At 40.1% G+C, this 16,085-nt stretch overlaps 1 long non-coding RNA gene across 3 annotated transcripts in view; it reads right to left on the bottom strand.

Moving 5' to 3' along the window:
* The window catches only part of LOC139362028 (uncharacterized), a 192,231-nt gene extending 176,670 nt beyond the window's left edge, over positions 1-15,561 (bottom strand). For all 3 annotated transcript variants that reach the window (XR_011620269.1, XR_011620271.1, XR_011620270.1), the window contains exon 1: positions 15,172-15,561. This is a non-coding gene — a long non-coding RNA (uncharacterized lncRNA). The remainder of the gene's footprint in view (positions 1-15,171) is intronic.
* Positions 15,562-16,085: the final 524 nt, after the last annotated feature.

Below are 16,085 nucleotides of genomic sequence, written 5' to 3'. Positions count from 1 at the left end.
GAACAGATTGTTATTTTCCACCAAATTGTGCTCATTCTATATGTCCAATTTTGTATCATGCTTTTTTCACAATATTATAGCATAAGCATTTTCCATTTGTAAATAACATTTTCTTTCATGGCTACATAATATGCTCTGAAGTAGTCAAGCCACGCAGAAGATTTTTTTCTAAATTTGTTCACCATTCAAATAATACTAAAATGAACATATATCTGTGTACATAATGGTTGAACAATGTGTATGGTAGTATACTAGAGGTAGAATTGAGTTTAAGAATTTGAAGATTTTGGGCTGGGCACAGTGACTCATGCCTGTAATCCCAGCACTTTGGGAGGCCGAGACGGGTGGATCACGAGGTCAGGAGATTGAGACCATCCTGGCTAACACCTGGCCATTAGGGAAAAGGTGGAAAATTGCCAAACATGGATGTGGAAACCCTTTTTCTACTTCTCATGAGAGTCAGTCCATGATACCCTGGAAAAGGGTGTGTTCATTGTGTTGGGACGATGAAGAATAAGGCAGTAACTAGTCTCCTGGACTTGTCCCACCAAGGACCAGAGAAGAGATACCAACTAGAGAATCTGAGTTCCCATGGATTCCTGAGTCATTTACATCATATTCACTGCCAGTGAAATGCCGAGATAACAATGGCTCAAAAATTAAGACGGCTTCTTTTTAAAATGTTATAACAAATAAAAGAATCCCATTGAGAACACAAAGGAAAAAGAAATTAAAGAGCCAGGAGGTGGAGGTATGAGGGGGTAGGGACTCTAAAAGCCTTCTTTCGGCTCCATATCAAACAGATTTGCTCTTTTTAAGAGATTATGGAAGCTTGGGTTTGTTCTCCAAAGCACTCCTTTGAAGCAAAGAGTTTAATCATCACACACCGTTAATGTTTCAGATTTGGGGGTTTCTCTTTTTTTCTTTTCTTGACTGGGTGCTCTAAGGGAGAGTTTCTTTGAGATGAAAACATGTGGAATAAGAAACACCAGTGGTTCACTCCACTGCTGCCTTGTGCTTCCTCTCCCCTCTCCCAAATCCTCTTCCTCACAGGTACAAGGCCTCAGAGAGATGCCAACACCCACTTCTACCACGAGACTCTTTAAAGGTTCAAAGATTTGACGAGATGTGTTCAGAGTCACACTCCAAACACCTCTTTTATTCATTCACTGAACTCTTGCATCTGCCAAGAAAGGTGACAATCACTGGACAACTGAAGAAGAATCCAAGAAATGCCCAACATTGCCCTCATTGCCTTATATTCCTTTCCCCATCCCCTGTTGTTTCTGAAGGAGAAGGAGTACTCCTGGATCTACCAGGTTCAAACAGGGCACGAAACCTACTCACTGTCATTGGAGAAAAGAGTTGAGCTATGGACCATAAATTCTAAGCCCAAATTTGCCACTGACTTTAAGTAGGTCATTTGATTTCTCTGGGTACAGGTGGATCCTATGACATACCATGGAGATTCCCTCCCACCTATTGGGAATATTAGTAGCTGACAGCTCTCAGCTGAAACTCCTTTGCACTTTTTCTTTGCTTGGAAAGCATTGTCCAGCCCAGAGTCTCTTCCTTTTCCCTGAAATAGCTCTCATTCAATTGCTGGTGAGCCATTATAGGAGTACAATATCCTCATCCCCTTGCTCTAATTTGGGACAGTTCTGCAATGCCATTCCAGTTTCCACGTTTCCTGTAGGATTAGCTAGAACTTCATCTAGCCATCTCCTCCCTCTGCCCAATTTTCCTTCCTTTACTTACCTGCAGGTGTTGATCCTGATTCATCCCAGTAAAGTTCTTGCAATTCTCATACAAGTCTCTTCACAATTCTCATACAAGTCTCAAAGTCTGCCTTCAGAGAACCTACATGGGACCCTGGCCCATAGCTTCCCTATATATGTAATAAGAGGACTCTACCAGATGACCTCCATTTCTGTCTGTAAGCATAAGTGAAGTACAATGATCCAACTGCCGGGTCTATAATACAATCAGCAGAAGCAGCAGCAGCAGGGATTCACATGCATCTGAATGCAATTGAATTACCTGAACACATCTTTCAAACACTGTGAAACAATCAGTGAAGTGGCAAACAGAGACACCAAAAATTGGGGTCTCTAGGTTGAAACCCTATCTCTGTCACTAACTTGCTCAGTGACCCCAGGTAATTCTCTCTGCTGGGCTTCATTTTCTTAAATACGAAATAAGAGGCTTTATCATATTTCTATCATATATCATATTCCCCCCCCCCCTTCATTTTAGATGAAATTACGTGATTTCTGCTTTGAAAAGAAAAAAAAGGGCCGGCAAGATGGCTGCGCCCGAGAAAATGACGTTTCCAGAGAAACCAAGCCACAAAAAGTACAGGGCCGCCCTGAAGACAGAGAAACGAAAGAAACGTCGGCAGGAACTTGCTCGACTGAGAGACTCAGGACTCTCACAGAAGGAGGAAGAGGAGGACACTTTTATTGAAGAACAACAACTAGAAGAAAAGCTATTGGAAAGAGGAGAGACGGAGTCTCGCTCTGTTGCCAGGCTGGAGTGCAGTGTAGTGTTCTTGGCTCACTGCAACCTCCGCCTCCCGGGTTCAAGCGATTCTCCTGCCTCGGCCTCCCAAGTAGCTGGGACAACAGGTGTGCACCACCACACCCAGCTAATTTTTGTATTTTTAGTAGAGACAGGGTTTCACCATATTGGCCAGGGTGGTCTTGATCTCTTGTGATGAAGCGATCCACCTGCCTTGGCCTCCCAAAGTGCTGGGATTACAGGCGTAAGCCACTGCACCTGGCCTGTAATTGGTTTTGAAAACAGGAAAAAAAAATTAACAAATGTAAAAAGGGAAAGGGCTTTAATAATTGCAACACACCCAAAGATAGCCACTGTTAAGAAAGAGAAAAGGAAAGTGTAAATGTACTTTACATGGGTCTTTCTATAATGGCATGATATTTATACATATTTTTCTATAAATTGCTTTCCTGCTAAATTTATAGTGCATTTATTTAAGTCTTGATGCAGGAATCTAATTCAGCTATTTCAGTAGCAATACAGTACCCACTGTACAGATGTAGCATAATTTATTTGCTATTCATAGTTTATTCATTCGTAATTTATAGTTCTCTACTGATGGACTTTCAGGTTATAATGGTTTCCTACTCTTATGTAAAAAGTTGCAGTAAGCATCCATGTTTATATATCCTTGGTAATTGTCAAATTATTTCTTTAAGAAAATGACTAAAAATGAGATTGTTAGAATCAAAACGTAAGTCCATGTAAAATGTAGATGGCCAGGTAGAAAGGGCTCCCTGGTTTGCAGTTTGCAGTCCTTCTGGCAGTGAATGTAGGGGTTCATCTCCCCATACCTTCACTCATACTAGGCATTAGCAGTTTATAAAATTCCTGTAGTGAAAAGTTATATTTCACTGTTTCAAATGCACATTTCTGAATTAGGTAGAGTATCTTTTTATATGTTTTATTACCAATTTGTAGATTGCTCAAGTCTCACACCTTTCTCTTTTGTGATACATGTTTTTTTAAATTTTTGTTTTGTTTTGTTTTGTTTTGTTTGAGACAGAGTCTCGTTCTGTCGCCAGGCTGGAGTGCAGTGGTGTGATCTCGGCTCACTGCAACCTCCACCTCCCGGGTTCAGGCGATTCTCCTGCCTCAGCCTCCCGAGTAGCTGGGACTACATGTGTGCACCACTACACCCAGTTAATTTTTTTTGTACTTTTAGTACAGATGGGGTTTCACCGTGTTGGTCAGGATGGTCTCGATCTCTTGACCTCGTGATCCACCCACCTCGGCCTCACAAATTGCTGAGATTACAGGTGTGAGCCACTGTGCTCAGCCGAAATTTCTTAATGTCTCTAAGCTTCCGTTTCCTTGTCTTTAATATGGAGATAAAGTCAATCATAGTATCCACCTCACAGAATTGTGAAGATTAAATGAAGTGATGGATGTATAGTGTTTAACACAGTGTCAGCAGATGAGAGGTGCTGTGATAGTTCTAGTTCTTCTTCTTATAGATTTCTGTTATGATGAAGACAATAGATATGGTATTAAATAAGAAAGTAATTTTTTTCCTGTTTATTTGAAATGCTTCTTTTAAATCACATACACGTATCTTTGTGCTCCTTAGATCTTTATTTCTTTATGAGTTGCATACTATTGTTGAAAAGCAAGAAAATTATGTAAAAATACTGTAAGTTATTAAATTTTAAAATTTTTAACATTTAAAAGAAAAGAAAAAAAAGTTCATTTTTGGAAAAATCATTTTGTCATTCACCATGAACTAAAAGCTCACATTAAGCATCTCATTATTCATGACCCTGCATAGCACCCTCTTCAGTCCTTGCCCTTAGGGAATATGCGGTCTAAGGCTGGTTGACCTGTACTGGATTCACGAATGAGGCATACTCTCTAGACCAATGTGCCACTCATCCACAAAGGAGAAACCTGCTATAATTTACAAGGTTATCACATATTCAAAGAATAACTAGAAGGAAATAGAAACTAACATACATTGAGCACTGGTTAAGTGCCTATCAAAGACTCTCGTCCTCTCATGTGGATTATAGTTCATTTACTTCTGACAACAGTCCCTGAAAGTCTGCCATCGCCATCCCCATTTCAGATGTAGCCTGCAGAGAGGGTGTGACAACCGGGAGTCAAGCAGCGAGCATGTGGAAGAACCAATACTAGAACCCCAGCGTGGTTCTGTCACACTGTAATGTACTTGCCTGCTCCTCTGTCTCCTCAGTGAGAGTTGGGAGCTCCTTGAGGGCAGTCCCTGTTGCTTTCTTCTTCATATCCTGAACATCTAGTGTGATGGCAAGTACCTGTTACTAAATACATGTTTATAACATTACTTAAGTAAGGTCTCTTGACTTCTCCTGTTGCTACTTCTATCACACTGTCATGCAATCGGCCTTGCTACTTCACCTCCAAATTTTTCTAAAAATTATTCATCTTGAGACAGGCAGAAGATCAATCTCAAATAATAAACATGTAGCTCATTATGGTCTCCCAACTTACATGGTGATATGAGTCATTTGGCCACCTTGGGATTTAATAGCTGGCTGACAAGCCTCAGCACTGTCAACATGCATGAGATTGGCTCACTTGGGCCAGCTGGGCAAGGGTTTCCATTGATTATTCCTAAAACTCATTATGCTTTTGAAAGCCATTTCATTTTAAGATGGTTTAAATACATCCTTCTTATCATTTTTAAGCATGGCTACAAAAAGCATCCTAAAGATATTTGATCATTCAATTACACTAAATGAGGCCAATGTATAGGCTGCTGCCTCAGAGGTTATCATGCTTAATAAAACATACTTTATAAACCCCATGAAGGCTGTAATTAAATTTACAAGCAGCCTTCCCCACAACTTTAACAAAAGATGTCTGAATGGTGTGTGTGTGTGTGTGCGTGCATGTATGTGTGTGTGTGTGTTTTAAAGTGTCCTGTTCCATAAGGATTATAGCTCCCCTGCTGTTTGGAAAAGACAATTTCACTTGTAACACTAATAACTTGAGCAGGGGAGAAGCTGGCCTGGTGAATGGAATGCACTTCACTGCACATCTTGGCTCAGCTAGAAATCGGAAACAGATGGTCCTTGCGGCTGGTTTCCCACTCGAGCCCGCTCACTGCCAGCCTGTGGTCTTCTGTGGGCTGCTGCTGGCAGTCTGTGACTTGAACATAGTAGGACAGTGGCAAAAGAAATCAAATCTTTTCCAATGAGCAGCAAGTTATAATGAAATTTGACAGATCTGACATTCTATACCCAACATCTAGTTAGAATATATTAACCTTTAGTTTTCTTAAGCGTCTTGCATAGAAGTTGTGAATATACTTATTAGAGGGTTATGTTGTATGTGGTTTTTTTTTTTCCTTTTTTTTTTTCTTTTTAAACAGGGGGCAGAGGGTTTCATCCAATCTTGGGTGGCAGCCGGTTAACAGAAAATGCAAAGAAAGTAAAAGTCAAAGAATTTCTAAATGGAAATGAGGCACAAGATCTGCCGCCAAGAAGAAAACTGATTCTGTGCAGGACATTGTGGGTGAGTCTCTGCCAAAAATAAATTACCAATATTTTCCTCGCACAATACAGATAGATTGATTGAGCGATAGATATATATCCATATCCACGTATATGTATATATAGCAGATCAAAAATCTGGGCAATCTCTGGGTAAATTATTAAAGTAGATGGGGCTCTCTGGACCCCCTGACATTTTCTTCAATTCTGCCCTTTTCAGCTTTGCAGCATTCACTTCCGTCATACAGTGAGAAAACCATGCCAGGTGACTTGGGATGCTGGTTTCTTTAAGTCACCACACTCACACCCAGTAATAATGTGTACCTGTGCAGAGGATTTTGCTGCCTTCATCAAAAAAGGATAAATCTCCCACAAAAGACCTTCACACTTTTCTGAGCTTTGGAGGAACTAGACTTTCCATCCTTTTGTGTTGATTCTTCTTTTTATCCCAACACTTACATGTGAATATGTCCCGACTTGAAGGTTTAGACGGTGATGGCCTGAACACCATCTTAGGATTTTCCACCTGATTAAGGTTAGAGGAAAGATCTAGGTGTTAACACTAGTAAATGCCTCTTAATACAGCTTTTATATTCTGTTCTATTCTTTTTTTTTTTTTTTTTTTTTTTGCGACGGAGTCTGGCTCTGTGGCCCAGGCTGGAGTGCAGTGGCGCGATCTCGGCTCACTGCAAACTCCACCTCCCAGGTTCACGCCATTCTCCTGCCTCAGCCTCCCGAGTAGCTGGGACTACAGGTGCCCGCCACCACGCCCAGCTAATTTTTTGTATTTTTGGTAGAGACGGGGTTTCACCTTGTTAGCCAGGATGGTCTCGATCTCCTGACCTCGTGATCCGCCCACCTCGGCCTCCCAAAGTGCTGGGATTACAGGCGTGATCTTTTCTTTCTTTTTAATCTTGGATACCCATTGCTCTAAACTGAATGTTTCTGCAGCTTCAGCCACAGGGTACATTTCTAATTTCATGTTTTCCATGAGCCTGGTGATTCAAAGCCATACATATCTGTTAAGCTCAACATTCAACTCTACGTGAAAAATAAAAAATATCCAAGGCAGGAAGATCACTTGAGACCAGGGGTTCAAGACCAGCCTGGGTAACAAAGCAAGCACCCGTCTCTCTAAAAAAAAAAACAAAAAAACAAAATCAATTAGCCAGGTGTGGTGGTGCACACCTGTGGTCCCAGCTACTTGGGAGGCTGAGGTAGGAACATCAGTTGAGCCCAGGAGTTCGAGACCACTGTACTCCAGCCTGGGTGACAGATAAATCTTATCTCCAAAAAAATGAATAAAAAATAAAAATTATCTTCTGAGAACAAGCTGGTTGGAACAGCAAAAGCATGGCTTTTTATTATACAGACATAGGGTTGAATCTTGGCTCTTGTTCTGTAGCGTGTGTCTTTAGCCAAGACTCTTACCTTTTCGACCCTGATATGCAAGTTAAAAATCATAATAACAACCTCCTATGGTTGTTGGGAAGGTTAAATGATACCCAAAAGTACCTTTAAAAACTGTATGACATGTAGCAGGTGCTAAATCCTGTTACTTCTCTCCGTTTTTGGTTCAGGAGGCAACACCAGAGAGGTGAAGCTCTGAAGTCATTATTCCTAGGCTTCAATCCTCCTTCTGTCACTATCTCTGGAGCCCTAAGCAAACTTCACCTCTTGGAGTCTGTTATCCTCTTTGTAAAATGGAGTTAATAATAGGTCCTACCTCATAAGGACTCACAAGGAAAAACAAAACACACATAAAGATCTTAGAACAGTGCCTGGCCAAGAGGAAACACTCAGTAAACATGAGCTGTTACATACGAAATCAAATTGCTCTTCTCCTAGACTTTCAAATTTCCAATGGTCCTAGAAACAGCGCTTGAAAAGAAAGAGAAAATAAGTTTTAGTGCCTGCATCACATACGTGGCTATTAAATGGGTGAATAAATGAATGAAAGACACATTTTCATCAAAGACAAATAATAATACAATCAGTTGATGCAAAGTACTAATGGATGGTGCAGATAAGGAAGGCAGCAAGGCACCAAAGGTGCTGGGGTCACTGTGAGCTGGCGTCCTAAGGAGGGTGTTACCTTGGAAAGGGAGATCATGTCCAAGGAGGGCAATAGCTTGAGCCAAGGTAAAAGACAAGGCTGTGTAAATAGAATAATGTGAATTTCAAAGCGGCTAATGTCCTGTGAGTTTTTATTCTCATTCTCTAACTGTGTAGGAAGCCCCTACTCTGCCCAGCACTGTGCTTGGCCTTATAGCTACTCAGATGGGCAAGATACAGTCCCTGCCCTTAAGAATCTCAAGGTCCTTTGGGAGGCCAAGGCGGGCGGATCACAAGGTCAGGAGATTGAGACCATCCTGGCTAACACGGTGAAACCCCGTCTCTACTACGAACACAACAACAAAAAAATTAGCTGGGCGTGGTGGTGCGCGCCTGTATTCCCAGCTACTCAGGAGGCTGAGGCAGGAGAATGGTGTGAACTCGGGAGGCAGAGCTTGCAGTAAATGGCGATCAGGCCACTGCACTCCAGCCTGGGCAACAGAGCGAGACTCCGTCTCAAAAAAAAAAAAAGGATCTCAAGGTCCAGGAGGAAAAACAGACCAGGAGGCAGATGATTCCAGAAGAAGGTGCTAATAGCTGCAATGGAGCAAGGCACAGGTTATTATGGAAGAACAGAGGGAAGGGATCCAACTGACCCTCACAGCACAGGACCAGAAGGGGGAAGAAAGAGGGCTTCCCTCAACAGGGGAATAATTGTAACAAGACATCAATAATAGCACAATAACTTTAGTTGAGCACTCATTACATATCAGGAAATATGTACCTTATGCATTTTTTTGCTTCTAACTACACTACACACACACACACACACACACACACACACACTTAATAACGATTATTATCTTCATTTTCCTGATTATGATAGGACACAGAATCAGAGTGGTTAAGTAACCTGGGAGAGGTCACACAGTAACCAAGAGAGCCTGGATATGGACAACTGGATTGCAGAAGCAGTGCTCTCAATCTCTCTATGGCCCAGGCTCTGAAAATCACGAATATTCCATATTATATCTCCTTTTAGCAATATATAACAAAAACCAAAACCTCTCCTCGGTATTTGTATTGTACACCTGTTGACAGCAGAGTCTTCGAGGCCTTTATCCAAATGCACTGCAGCAATGACACAGATGGAAATTCACCATCCTCTGAGTTTTCTTGGGTTCTTCCCATTCAACAAAAGGGGATAGCTTATTAAGGGAGCACTGGCGATGATGACCTGAATGAGGCTGGAAAGCGACTTGCATTTTGCCTGAGGCTTCATGTTATAAGGACACAATTCCCTTTCTAATGCTTCCCCATTGTCACTCAGGAAATAGTCCTCATCACCTGACTCCCTATCTAGGGGGAGTTCCACTTCTTATAAAATATACTGAAAGGAAATAAGAAAGGCCAAATTTTGATGGGCTTATTTCTTGATGAGAGCGCTGTTTTTGCCTTGGATTCATTCATGTGCAGTGGGAAGAAGTATTCAAATGACAAGAGTTAAATTCAAAACATGTAGCCGCTTTCTGTTATATTTTTTTTCTAACTGAAGGCAAACCATTTAGATGTTTGTTTCCAAAAAGGCATCTGTCAGCAATCAAAGGGGAAAAATGCATAAAGCAAATGCAATTGTTTGGAGTAGCATTTCCTGGATCATGTTAAATGCTTGAATTGCTCCCCATTATGCTCACCAAATAATTTTATTTCCCACAATAATTGCAATATTTAACATGTTTTATTTAATCTTGTTTTAAGGCTATTAACAAAGGGCCACACTGTGAAAAGATTGATTGCTGCATGGGAAGGACAGCTTCCACCAGCCTCTTAGAGAACAATGATAAAGTTAAATGCACCTAATTGTTCTGGATTTAAAATACTATTATCTAATAATATTTATCATTTTTTTTGTTCAAACTATGCGCCCTCTCCTGCAAAATCTTCCCGGCTATTCTATCATTCACAGAGCGAAATCTGGAATCCAGCTTACCTTGTGCTCCATTCATTCATAAATAATGGGCATGCATAGGGTGTTCTGAGGCTCAAAAATGCAGCGACTCAGACAAGAAACAGCTCCAACTTCAGAGGTTGCTGCAGGATAAACTCAGAAATTGTAAAGCTGTGGACCCACAAGTTCAAGATGTCCACGTGCCTGTATGTCCTGGGAGAAAGCGGAGGAGACCCTAAAACAAGGAAATTTTGTTTTGTCTGCTTGTCAGAGGCAAGTAGGAATGGATGAAGTAGAATCAGAGGTTGGTTGATTCAAAGACAGAATGCTACTTCGTTTCTTTTCTTCTTCTTTTTTTTTTTTTCCTCCTTTTTTGTTTGGTTGATGATATTTTACATTTTATATAGAATTTCCAACTTTTTTCCTTATCTTTCTCTAAATGATAAACTCAAGAAAGACTAAATAATTTTAATGATGCTGCAGTTACACATGGCAATAAATGTTTTCATTGGCAAGCTCAGGGCAAGTTTCTGGTAGTAGGTCCATTTGTATTTGTTAGACACAAGCTAACAACATTTCCTGAGCTACTGCAGACTCTTCTTCTGAAAAGACAGGTGACACCAAGGTAATAAAGTATACAAAGATACTTCCTAAGAGTGACGGCAATGTTTACATTTGATAATAATTCTGGCTACCACCTCTCACCCCAATATTATTAGAAGAAATCCCATGACAATAAAGAATGAGAAAGGGAAAAAAAATGCCTATTTGTTGTATTTGTGGTTCATTCCTAGAAGCAGCCTGTGCATCATGCTTTAAATTAGAAATATTTTTGGTGCAACAGGATAAAATTTGCCTTAATACAGTTATTTTTGTCAAAAAAGCGTGCTAAATGGTTAAAATAATACCTACTAAAGAAGAGATCAGAAATAGGAAAGCAAAATGCACCAAATTTACCTCTTTGGAACTTAAAATATGCTCTAAACAAGTTTATCTAAATATTATTCAGTCAAAAACATGACCAGAACAAAAAATCCACTGGAAAATTAGGCAGTAAACGCACAACTTTTTAAATAATCACAGTTCGATAGCCCTGAGAAATAGTGATGGACAGATTCTCCCATACTTTGGAGTACCTATATTGAAGGCCCATACCAGAGAAAACTGTAGGTTCTTGGAAATCAAAGGATCACTTATATTCAGAAAAAAAGAGGATGCATTTGGTGCACATCCACAAAAATTAGGACGTGTTTGGTACCCTGATAAAGGTATTTCTGCAGTTCCTAATGTTACACAATTTGAAAGAATATAACGAATACAAGTCATTCTCTCTGCTTCTTTCTCCTTCTTAGTCCTAAGTAAAATGACTTGAAATGCAGCAATTGTCTGGACTTTTTCTCACTTTAAAAAAAAAATTATTTTTACAAACATTCTTATTGGTAGGTCCATGTTGCGGTCTACTTTTCCATACTAAAGACAGGATGTGTGGTTAAAAACCCCTGTGAAGAAGATGGCTAGGTTACAGTAAGGAAATCAGAAGTGACTTTCTCTGATTAAGGAAGAGCTCATGTCAAGTTTAGCCTGAATTGTGCTAATCCGAATTGATAATGACTGATTGCTTTGTTTACAAAGAATGGAAAAGTCCAAAATTAATTTATTTAAAAAGACACCAAAAAATATCGGTGGTGCCTAGCCCAGCATAGGTTAGAACTTGTAAAATATCAGTAACGTATTTATTTACTCACATAAAAACATACATCTAAACACAATGCCTGCCAAACCAAAAATCAAGAGACTTGAATGCTGCCATCTCTCGTTTATCTTCCTTCATGACTAAATTAACTAATGAGTTAATTTTTAAAAAATAAAGTAAGGAAAGAGAAATATTTTTTCCTGGAAATTTTTTTTAACTCCTTGGAAAACCTGTTCAGTTGTTCCCAGATTTAGTTTGAGACTTTTCCAACAGAGATGTGTAAGACAGCAAAACTGAACTAAACATTTTTTTAAATGCACAGCTCACGTTCTTGAGAAAAGTGGCTGTGAAAAACAGATACTGAATCAGACTTAAAGTCGAAGAAGGGGGGGTGAATAGGGGGGAAAAAGCCCAAAACATTGCATGATAGTCTCTAAGCAGTTCCATCTGTCAAGCAGAAATTTTAGGCTAATAGCCTGTGGCGATCTCCCTCCGCAGTCCACTACCTGCCTTTGTCCTATTAAATCTCTTTATTCTCCTTAAAAAAAAAAAAAAAAAAAGAGGGGGGGGATTGGTTGTTGGAAGGAAAGGAAAAACCCTGCAGACCAAAATCATCTGAGTGATGAAGCCCTAATTTTAACCACCTCCCTTTGATGTGTAGCAGTGGGCTCTTGTTTTTTAAAAAGGAGAGAGGAGAAGACAGTGCTAGGAGCAGAAGACTTTTCATCTCCACTTCACCTTGCCACTGGGTCTGTGAGAGATTGGTTCATTGTCAAGGAGATTTTTTTTTTACCCATGATTCCATATGGTATGGACCGGACTACATGTTGCCCCACATGCCACTGCAAATGTTTTCTCAATTAGGTGTCTTATCTCCCGTGAGTTAGCATCAGATGAAGCTTGCTGACAGCGTAATGGCAGGGAAAGCTTCCGACGGCTCCATCAAATGGCAGCTCTGCTACGACATCTCGGCCAGAACTTGGTGGATGGTGAGTTGGCAGCCGGGGCTGCTTTTTTTTTTTTTTTTTTTTTTTTTTTTTCCTTTTCTACTTTCCCTCCCTCTTTGACAAAATGTCCCAGACCTCACATTCATCAAACTCACATTTGATTTTTTTCACACTATTCAGTGAGGCAGCCTCACACTGCTGCCTCTTGCCATCCTCTCTCTGCCACTCTGCGACTTGAGTTTTCAGGAATGCCTCCCCTCGTTTTCCATGGGACAGTATTTGGGGTTTTCTTTTTTTTTTTTGTTTTTAATTCTTTTTTAAAGAGTATCAGTTGTAAGGTGGAGGTGGATATTTTAGCCAAGTCAGTCTTGGGGGAAAAAATGAGGCATTGGTCCCGGCCCTCAGGTTTTGCCCCCTCTCTCCAGTTTCACATCCCCCTTACTTTTGTTTTCAGGGACTGTGGGGTGTATAGTTTTCTCTGGCTGTGGTATTTTCTGAGGACGCGTGTTGGGCACTGGGGAGAAGCAAGCCCTGAGTGAATGCCAGTCCTGGCCAATTAATTGGATTGCCTAAAGTCACCTGTGAGAGAACTCTGGGTCCCCACTCCCTATTTTCCATCAGGGGACCCACAGCTCCCATCTAACTTTTCTCCGTTTAAATATCAGAGCAGGTTTTCCGTCTCTTAGGCACTCTAGCTCTGAGTGGAAAAGACCCGCACACACTATCTTTTAGTTACTCTGGATACAAATAAAGTTTTAATAAAGTTCTGCCACGCAGCAGCAGAATGAGTTAACTCACATGTCATAGTCCACCAGGACAGACAACCTTTGACATCTTGGATCTATAAGAGGTAGAGTGAGTTGGGAGGATGCACAATAGCTCATTGTCACAGGAGATGCAAGTCCCGTGAGGAAGAGAGTCCTCAAATCATTACTGCCCTCGTTAGGGTGGTGTCCGTTAAGGATTAATTTGTCAGCAGTGCATTTCTAGTTTTCCGTAATTATTATTCTTGCGGCAAGCGTGAATTCTTCCAGGGAGTGGAAAAAAAGTTTGCTGCCAGGACAATGAATGTATTATCCGTTCCTAACTGGACCGTGAACTTCAGCTCATTTCACATAGATATCAGTTTAAGAAAAAAAGAGAGAGAGAGAGAGGGAGAGATGTTGAAGGGGGAGACTGGCGAATGGAATTACAAAACAGGGCATGGTCAGTTTCATTGTATGATCTGCAGAAAGAGTTCTCTTTTTCCCTTCCTGGACCAATGGTGGTATCATTTTGGCAAGTTGTAGGAATTTGGAGGACTGAGAGACTGTTAAAAGTGAGCTACCACAGGATTCCATCCGGCTGCTTCTTGGGATGCAGTATGTCCATCCTAAGGACTCTTGAGTTAAAGTGGTTGTGGGTATGTGTGTACATGTGTATTTTAACTTGTAATTCTTAACTAGACATTAGAAACTTTATCAGTAATTTCAGGACAATGTTACATGCAGCTTTTGGCTAATTAGACTAACAGTAGACTATCCACTTCGACCCTGAACTTTTGTTCAGGGCACTTATTTTCCCATTAGAGTTTTTGCCAGCAAGAACAAGGTTTACTTGTATATGCTATGATGTTGCCTATTGCTTCACTTTACACAGCTTGTTAAACATTAGAAATGAATATACTGATTGGTTTAGCAATCATTTTCTAAGTTGTAAGCTTTAAAAAAAAACTGCGCGCTGATGTCATATTTTGGGTGAAACATTCTACTTCCTTGTATTTCAAGAGCTCATAGATTTTATAGACTGTTACTTTTTATGGCAAATTGTGTCATCTCTTTTTTTTTTTCTTGCAAAGATCACCAAATGCTTCTCTTCTTTTAACTTGGAAAACTGTAATTTCTTTTTTGTAAAGTTTACTTGGAAGTTGCTTTTCATTTAAAATTATTTTACAGATGTTTTACCGCCGGGAATATAATATATAAAAGTGGTGGAAACATTTAGCAATGCAGCTGCCTAAAAATAAACAATGTTGAAAGCTCACATGCTGCTGTTTAGGCTGCATACTACAGGGAAGTTTCTCTCAACTTCAGTGCTTCTAGATCTTTGCTTTGAAAAGGGGTGAGAAATCAGAGCACTCTCTAAAGAAGTTATACAAGTTATCATAGGGAATAAATCAATTTGTTGCTTTCCCTCAAAGTGACCACATACCATGGCATTTCAGATCCGTCAGTTACAAATAATTCTAATGTAAATTTCCCTTTATTGATGGGAAATTGAAGACTTTGATGAAGGAGGAGGGAACTAATTAAAATAATACAAATTTCACGTTTTCTCTTAGATCTCTTTCCTTGAATAACACGCTCTCCCTCTCCCTCCATTCACCCACCTCGCTATCCCAAACAATTTCCCCAGCTGAAAGAAAAATTTAAACTTCCCTCTGGCTGATATAGTTCTTTAACCAAAGGATAGTACAAGATCGGAGTTTCACACTAAAGGCAAATAAAGCTTTAAAATTACCTCATGCGTCATCTGGCTGCACAGACTCCGGGCTCATAGTGGGAACCTCCGGCTTGGTCCTCCCAGCATACAAAGGCAACTCAGTGAATGCCCCCTCCGCCCGTGGAGACACGGCCTCAGCTGCCAGCGACGGGATATGCAATTTTGCTTTTTAATGAATCGTAAACAATTTGTATGGCAAATGAGTTTGTTTGTTTTAGTTTGGGGGCATATGTTGTACCAGGTTGTAGACAGTCACTACCTACTCCAGAATTTTAGGTGGGAATGGGTAGAGCTCTGGATGATTTTTATTTTTCTAAATAATAAAGACACACTAGGATGAAAGAAACTGGTTAATAAAAGACTGAGAATAACAACCTCTCTTCTCCTTCCCTCTCTCTTTTCCTTTCTATCCCCACCCCCCTCATAACTCCCTCAGGCTTACAGTAGGGCTTTAGCTACACTTTTTGATAACTAACTGGAAATAATTGGTTGACTCGATTAATTTTTAATTTTTTAGGTATAAATTTTAACTTTGTCTTTAAAAGACTACTTTTGTTTAAGAAACAGTTATTTTAAAATATGAAATACTGAGAAGGGCCATCTCTGTCCTCTATCACTTTTTTTGGTTGAAGCTAAGGTTGCCTTGAGGGACATGGGATATAAGAATGGTATCATTTTTTATATCAAAATGGAGCAAGAAAGGGGTCTTGCTATTGAAAAGTCAAATAAAAACGTTTATTCAAACCCACAGAGTTGTAAACAACTTAGAAGTTAACAAGCAACCAGGTTTCGAGCATGTACATTTTAACAGTAATTACCTTTGGCGCTGCCACTTATGAGAAACCTTTTGATATCTGAGCCACTTCTCTAATGCTTTAATCATGCAAATCAAGAAATAGATATTACGTATCAACTTAATCTAGCTGTGTTGT

The sequence above is a fragment of the Macaca nemestrina genome, chromosome 1 (assembly GCF_043159975.1).
Source record: "Macaca nemestrina isolate mMacNem1 chromosome 1, mMacNem.hap1, whole genome shotgun sequence".
Lineage (NCBI taxonomy): Eukaryota > Metazoa > Chordata > Mammalia > Primates > Cercopithecidae > Macaca > Macaca nemestrina.
Note: the sequence above shows the minus strand (reverse complement) of the source record. Positions and strands in the feature narration are given on the sequence as shown.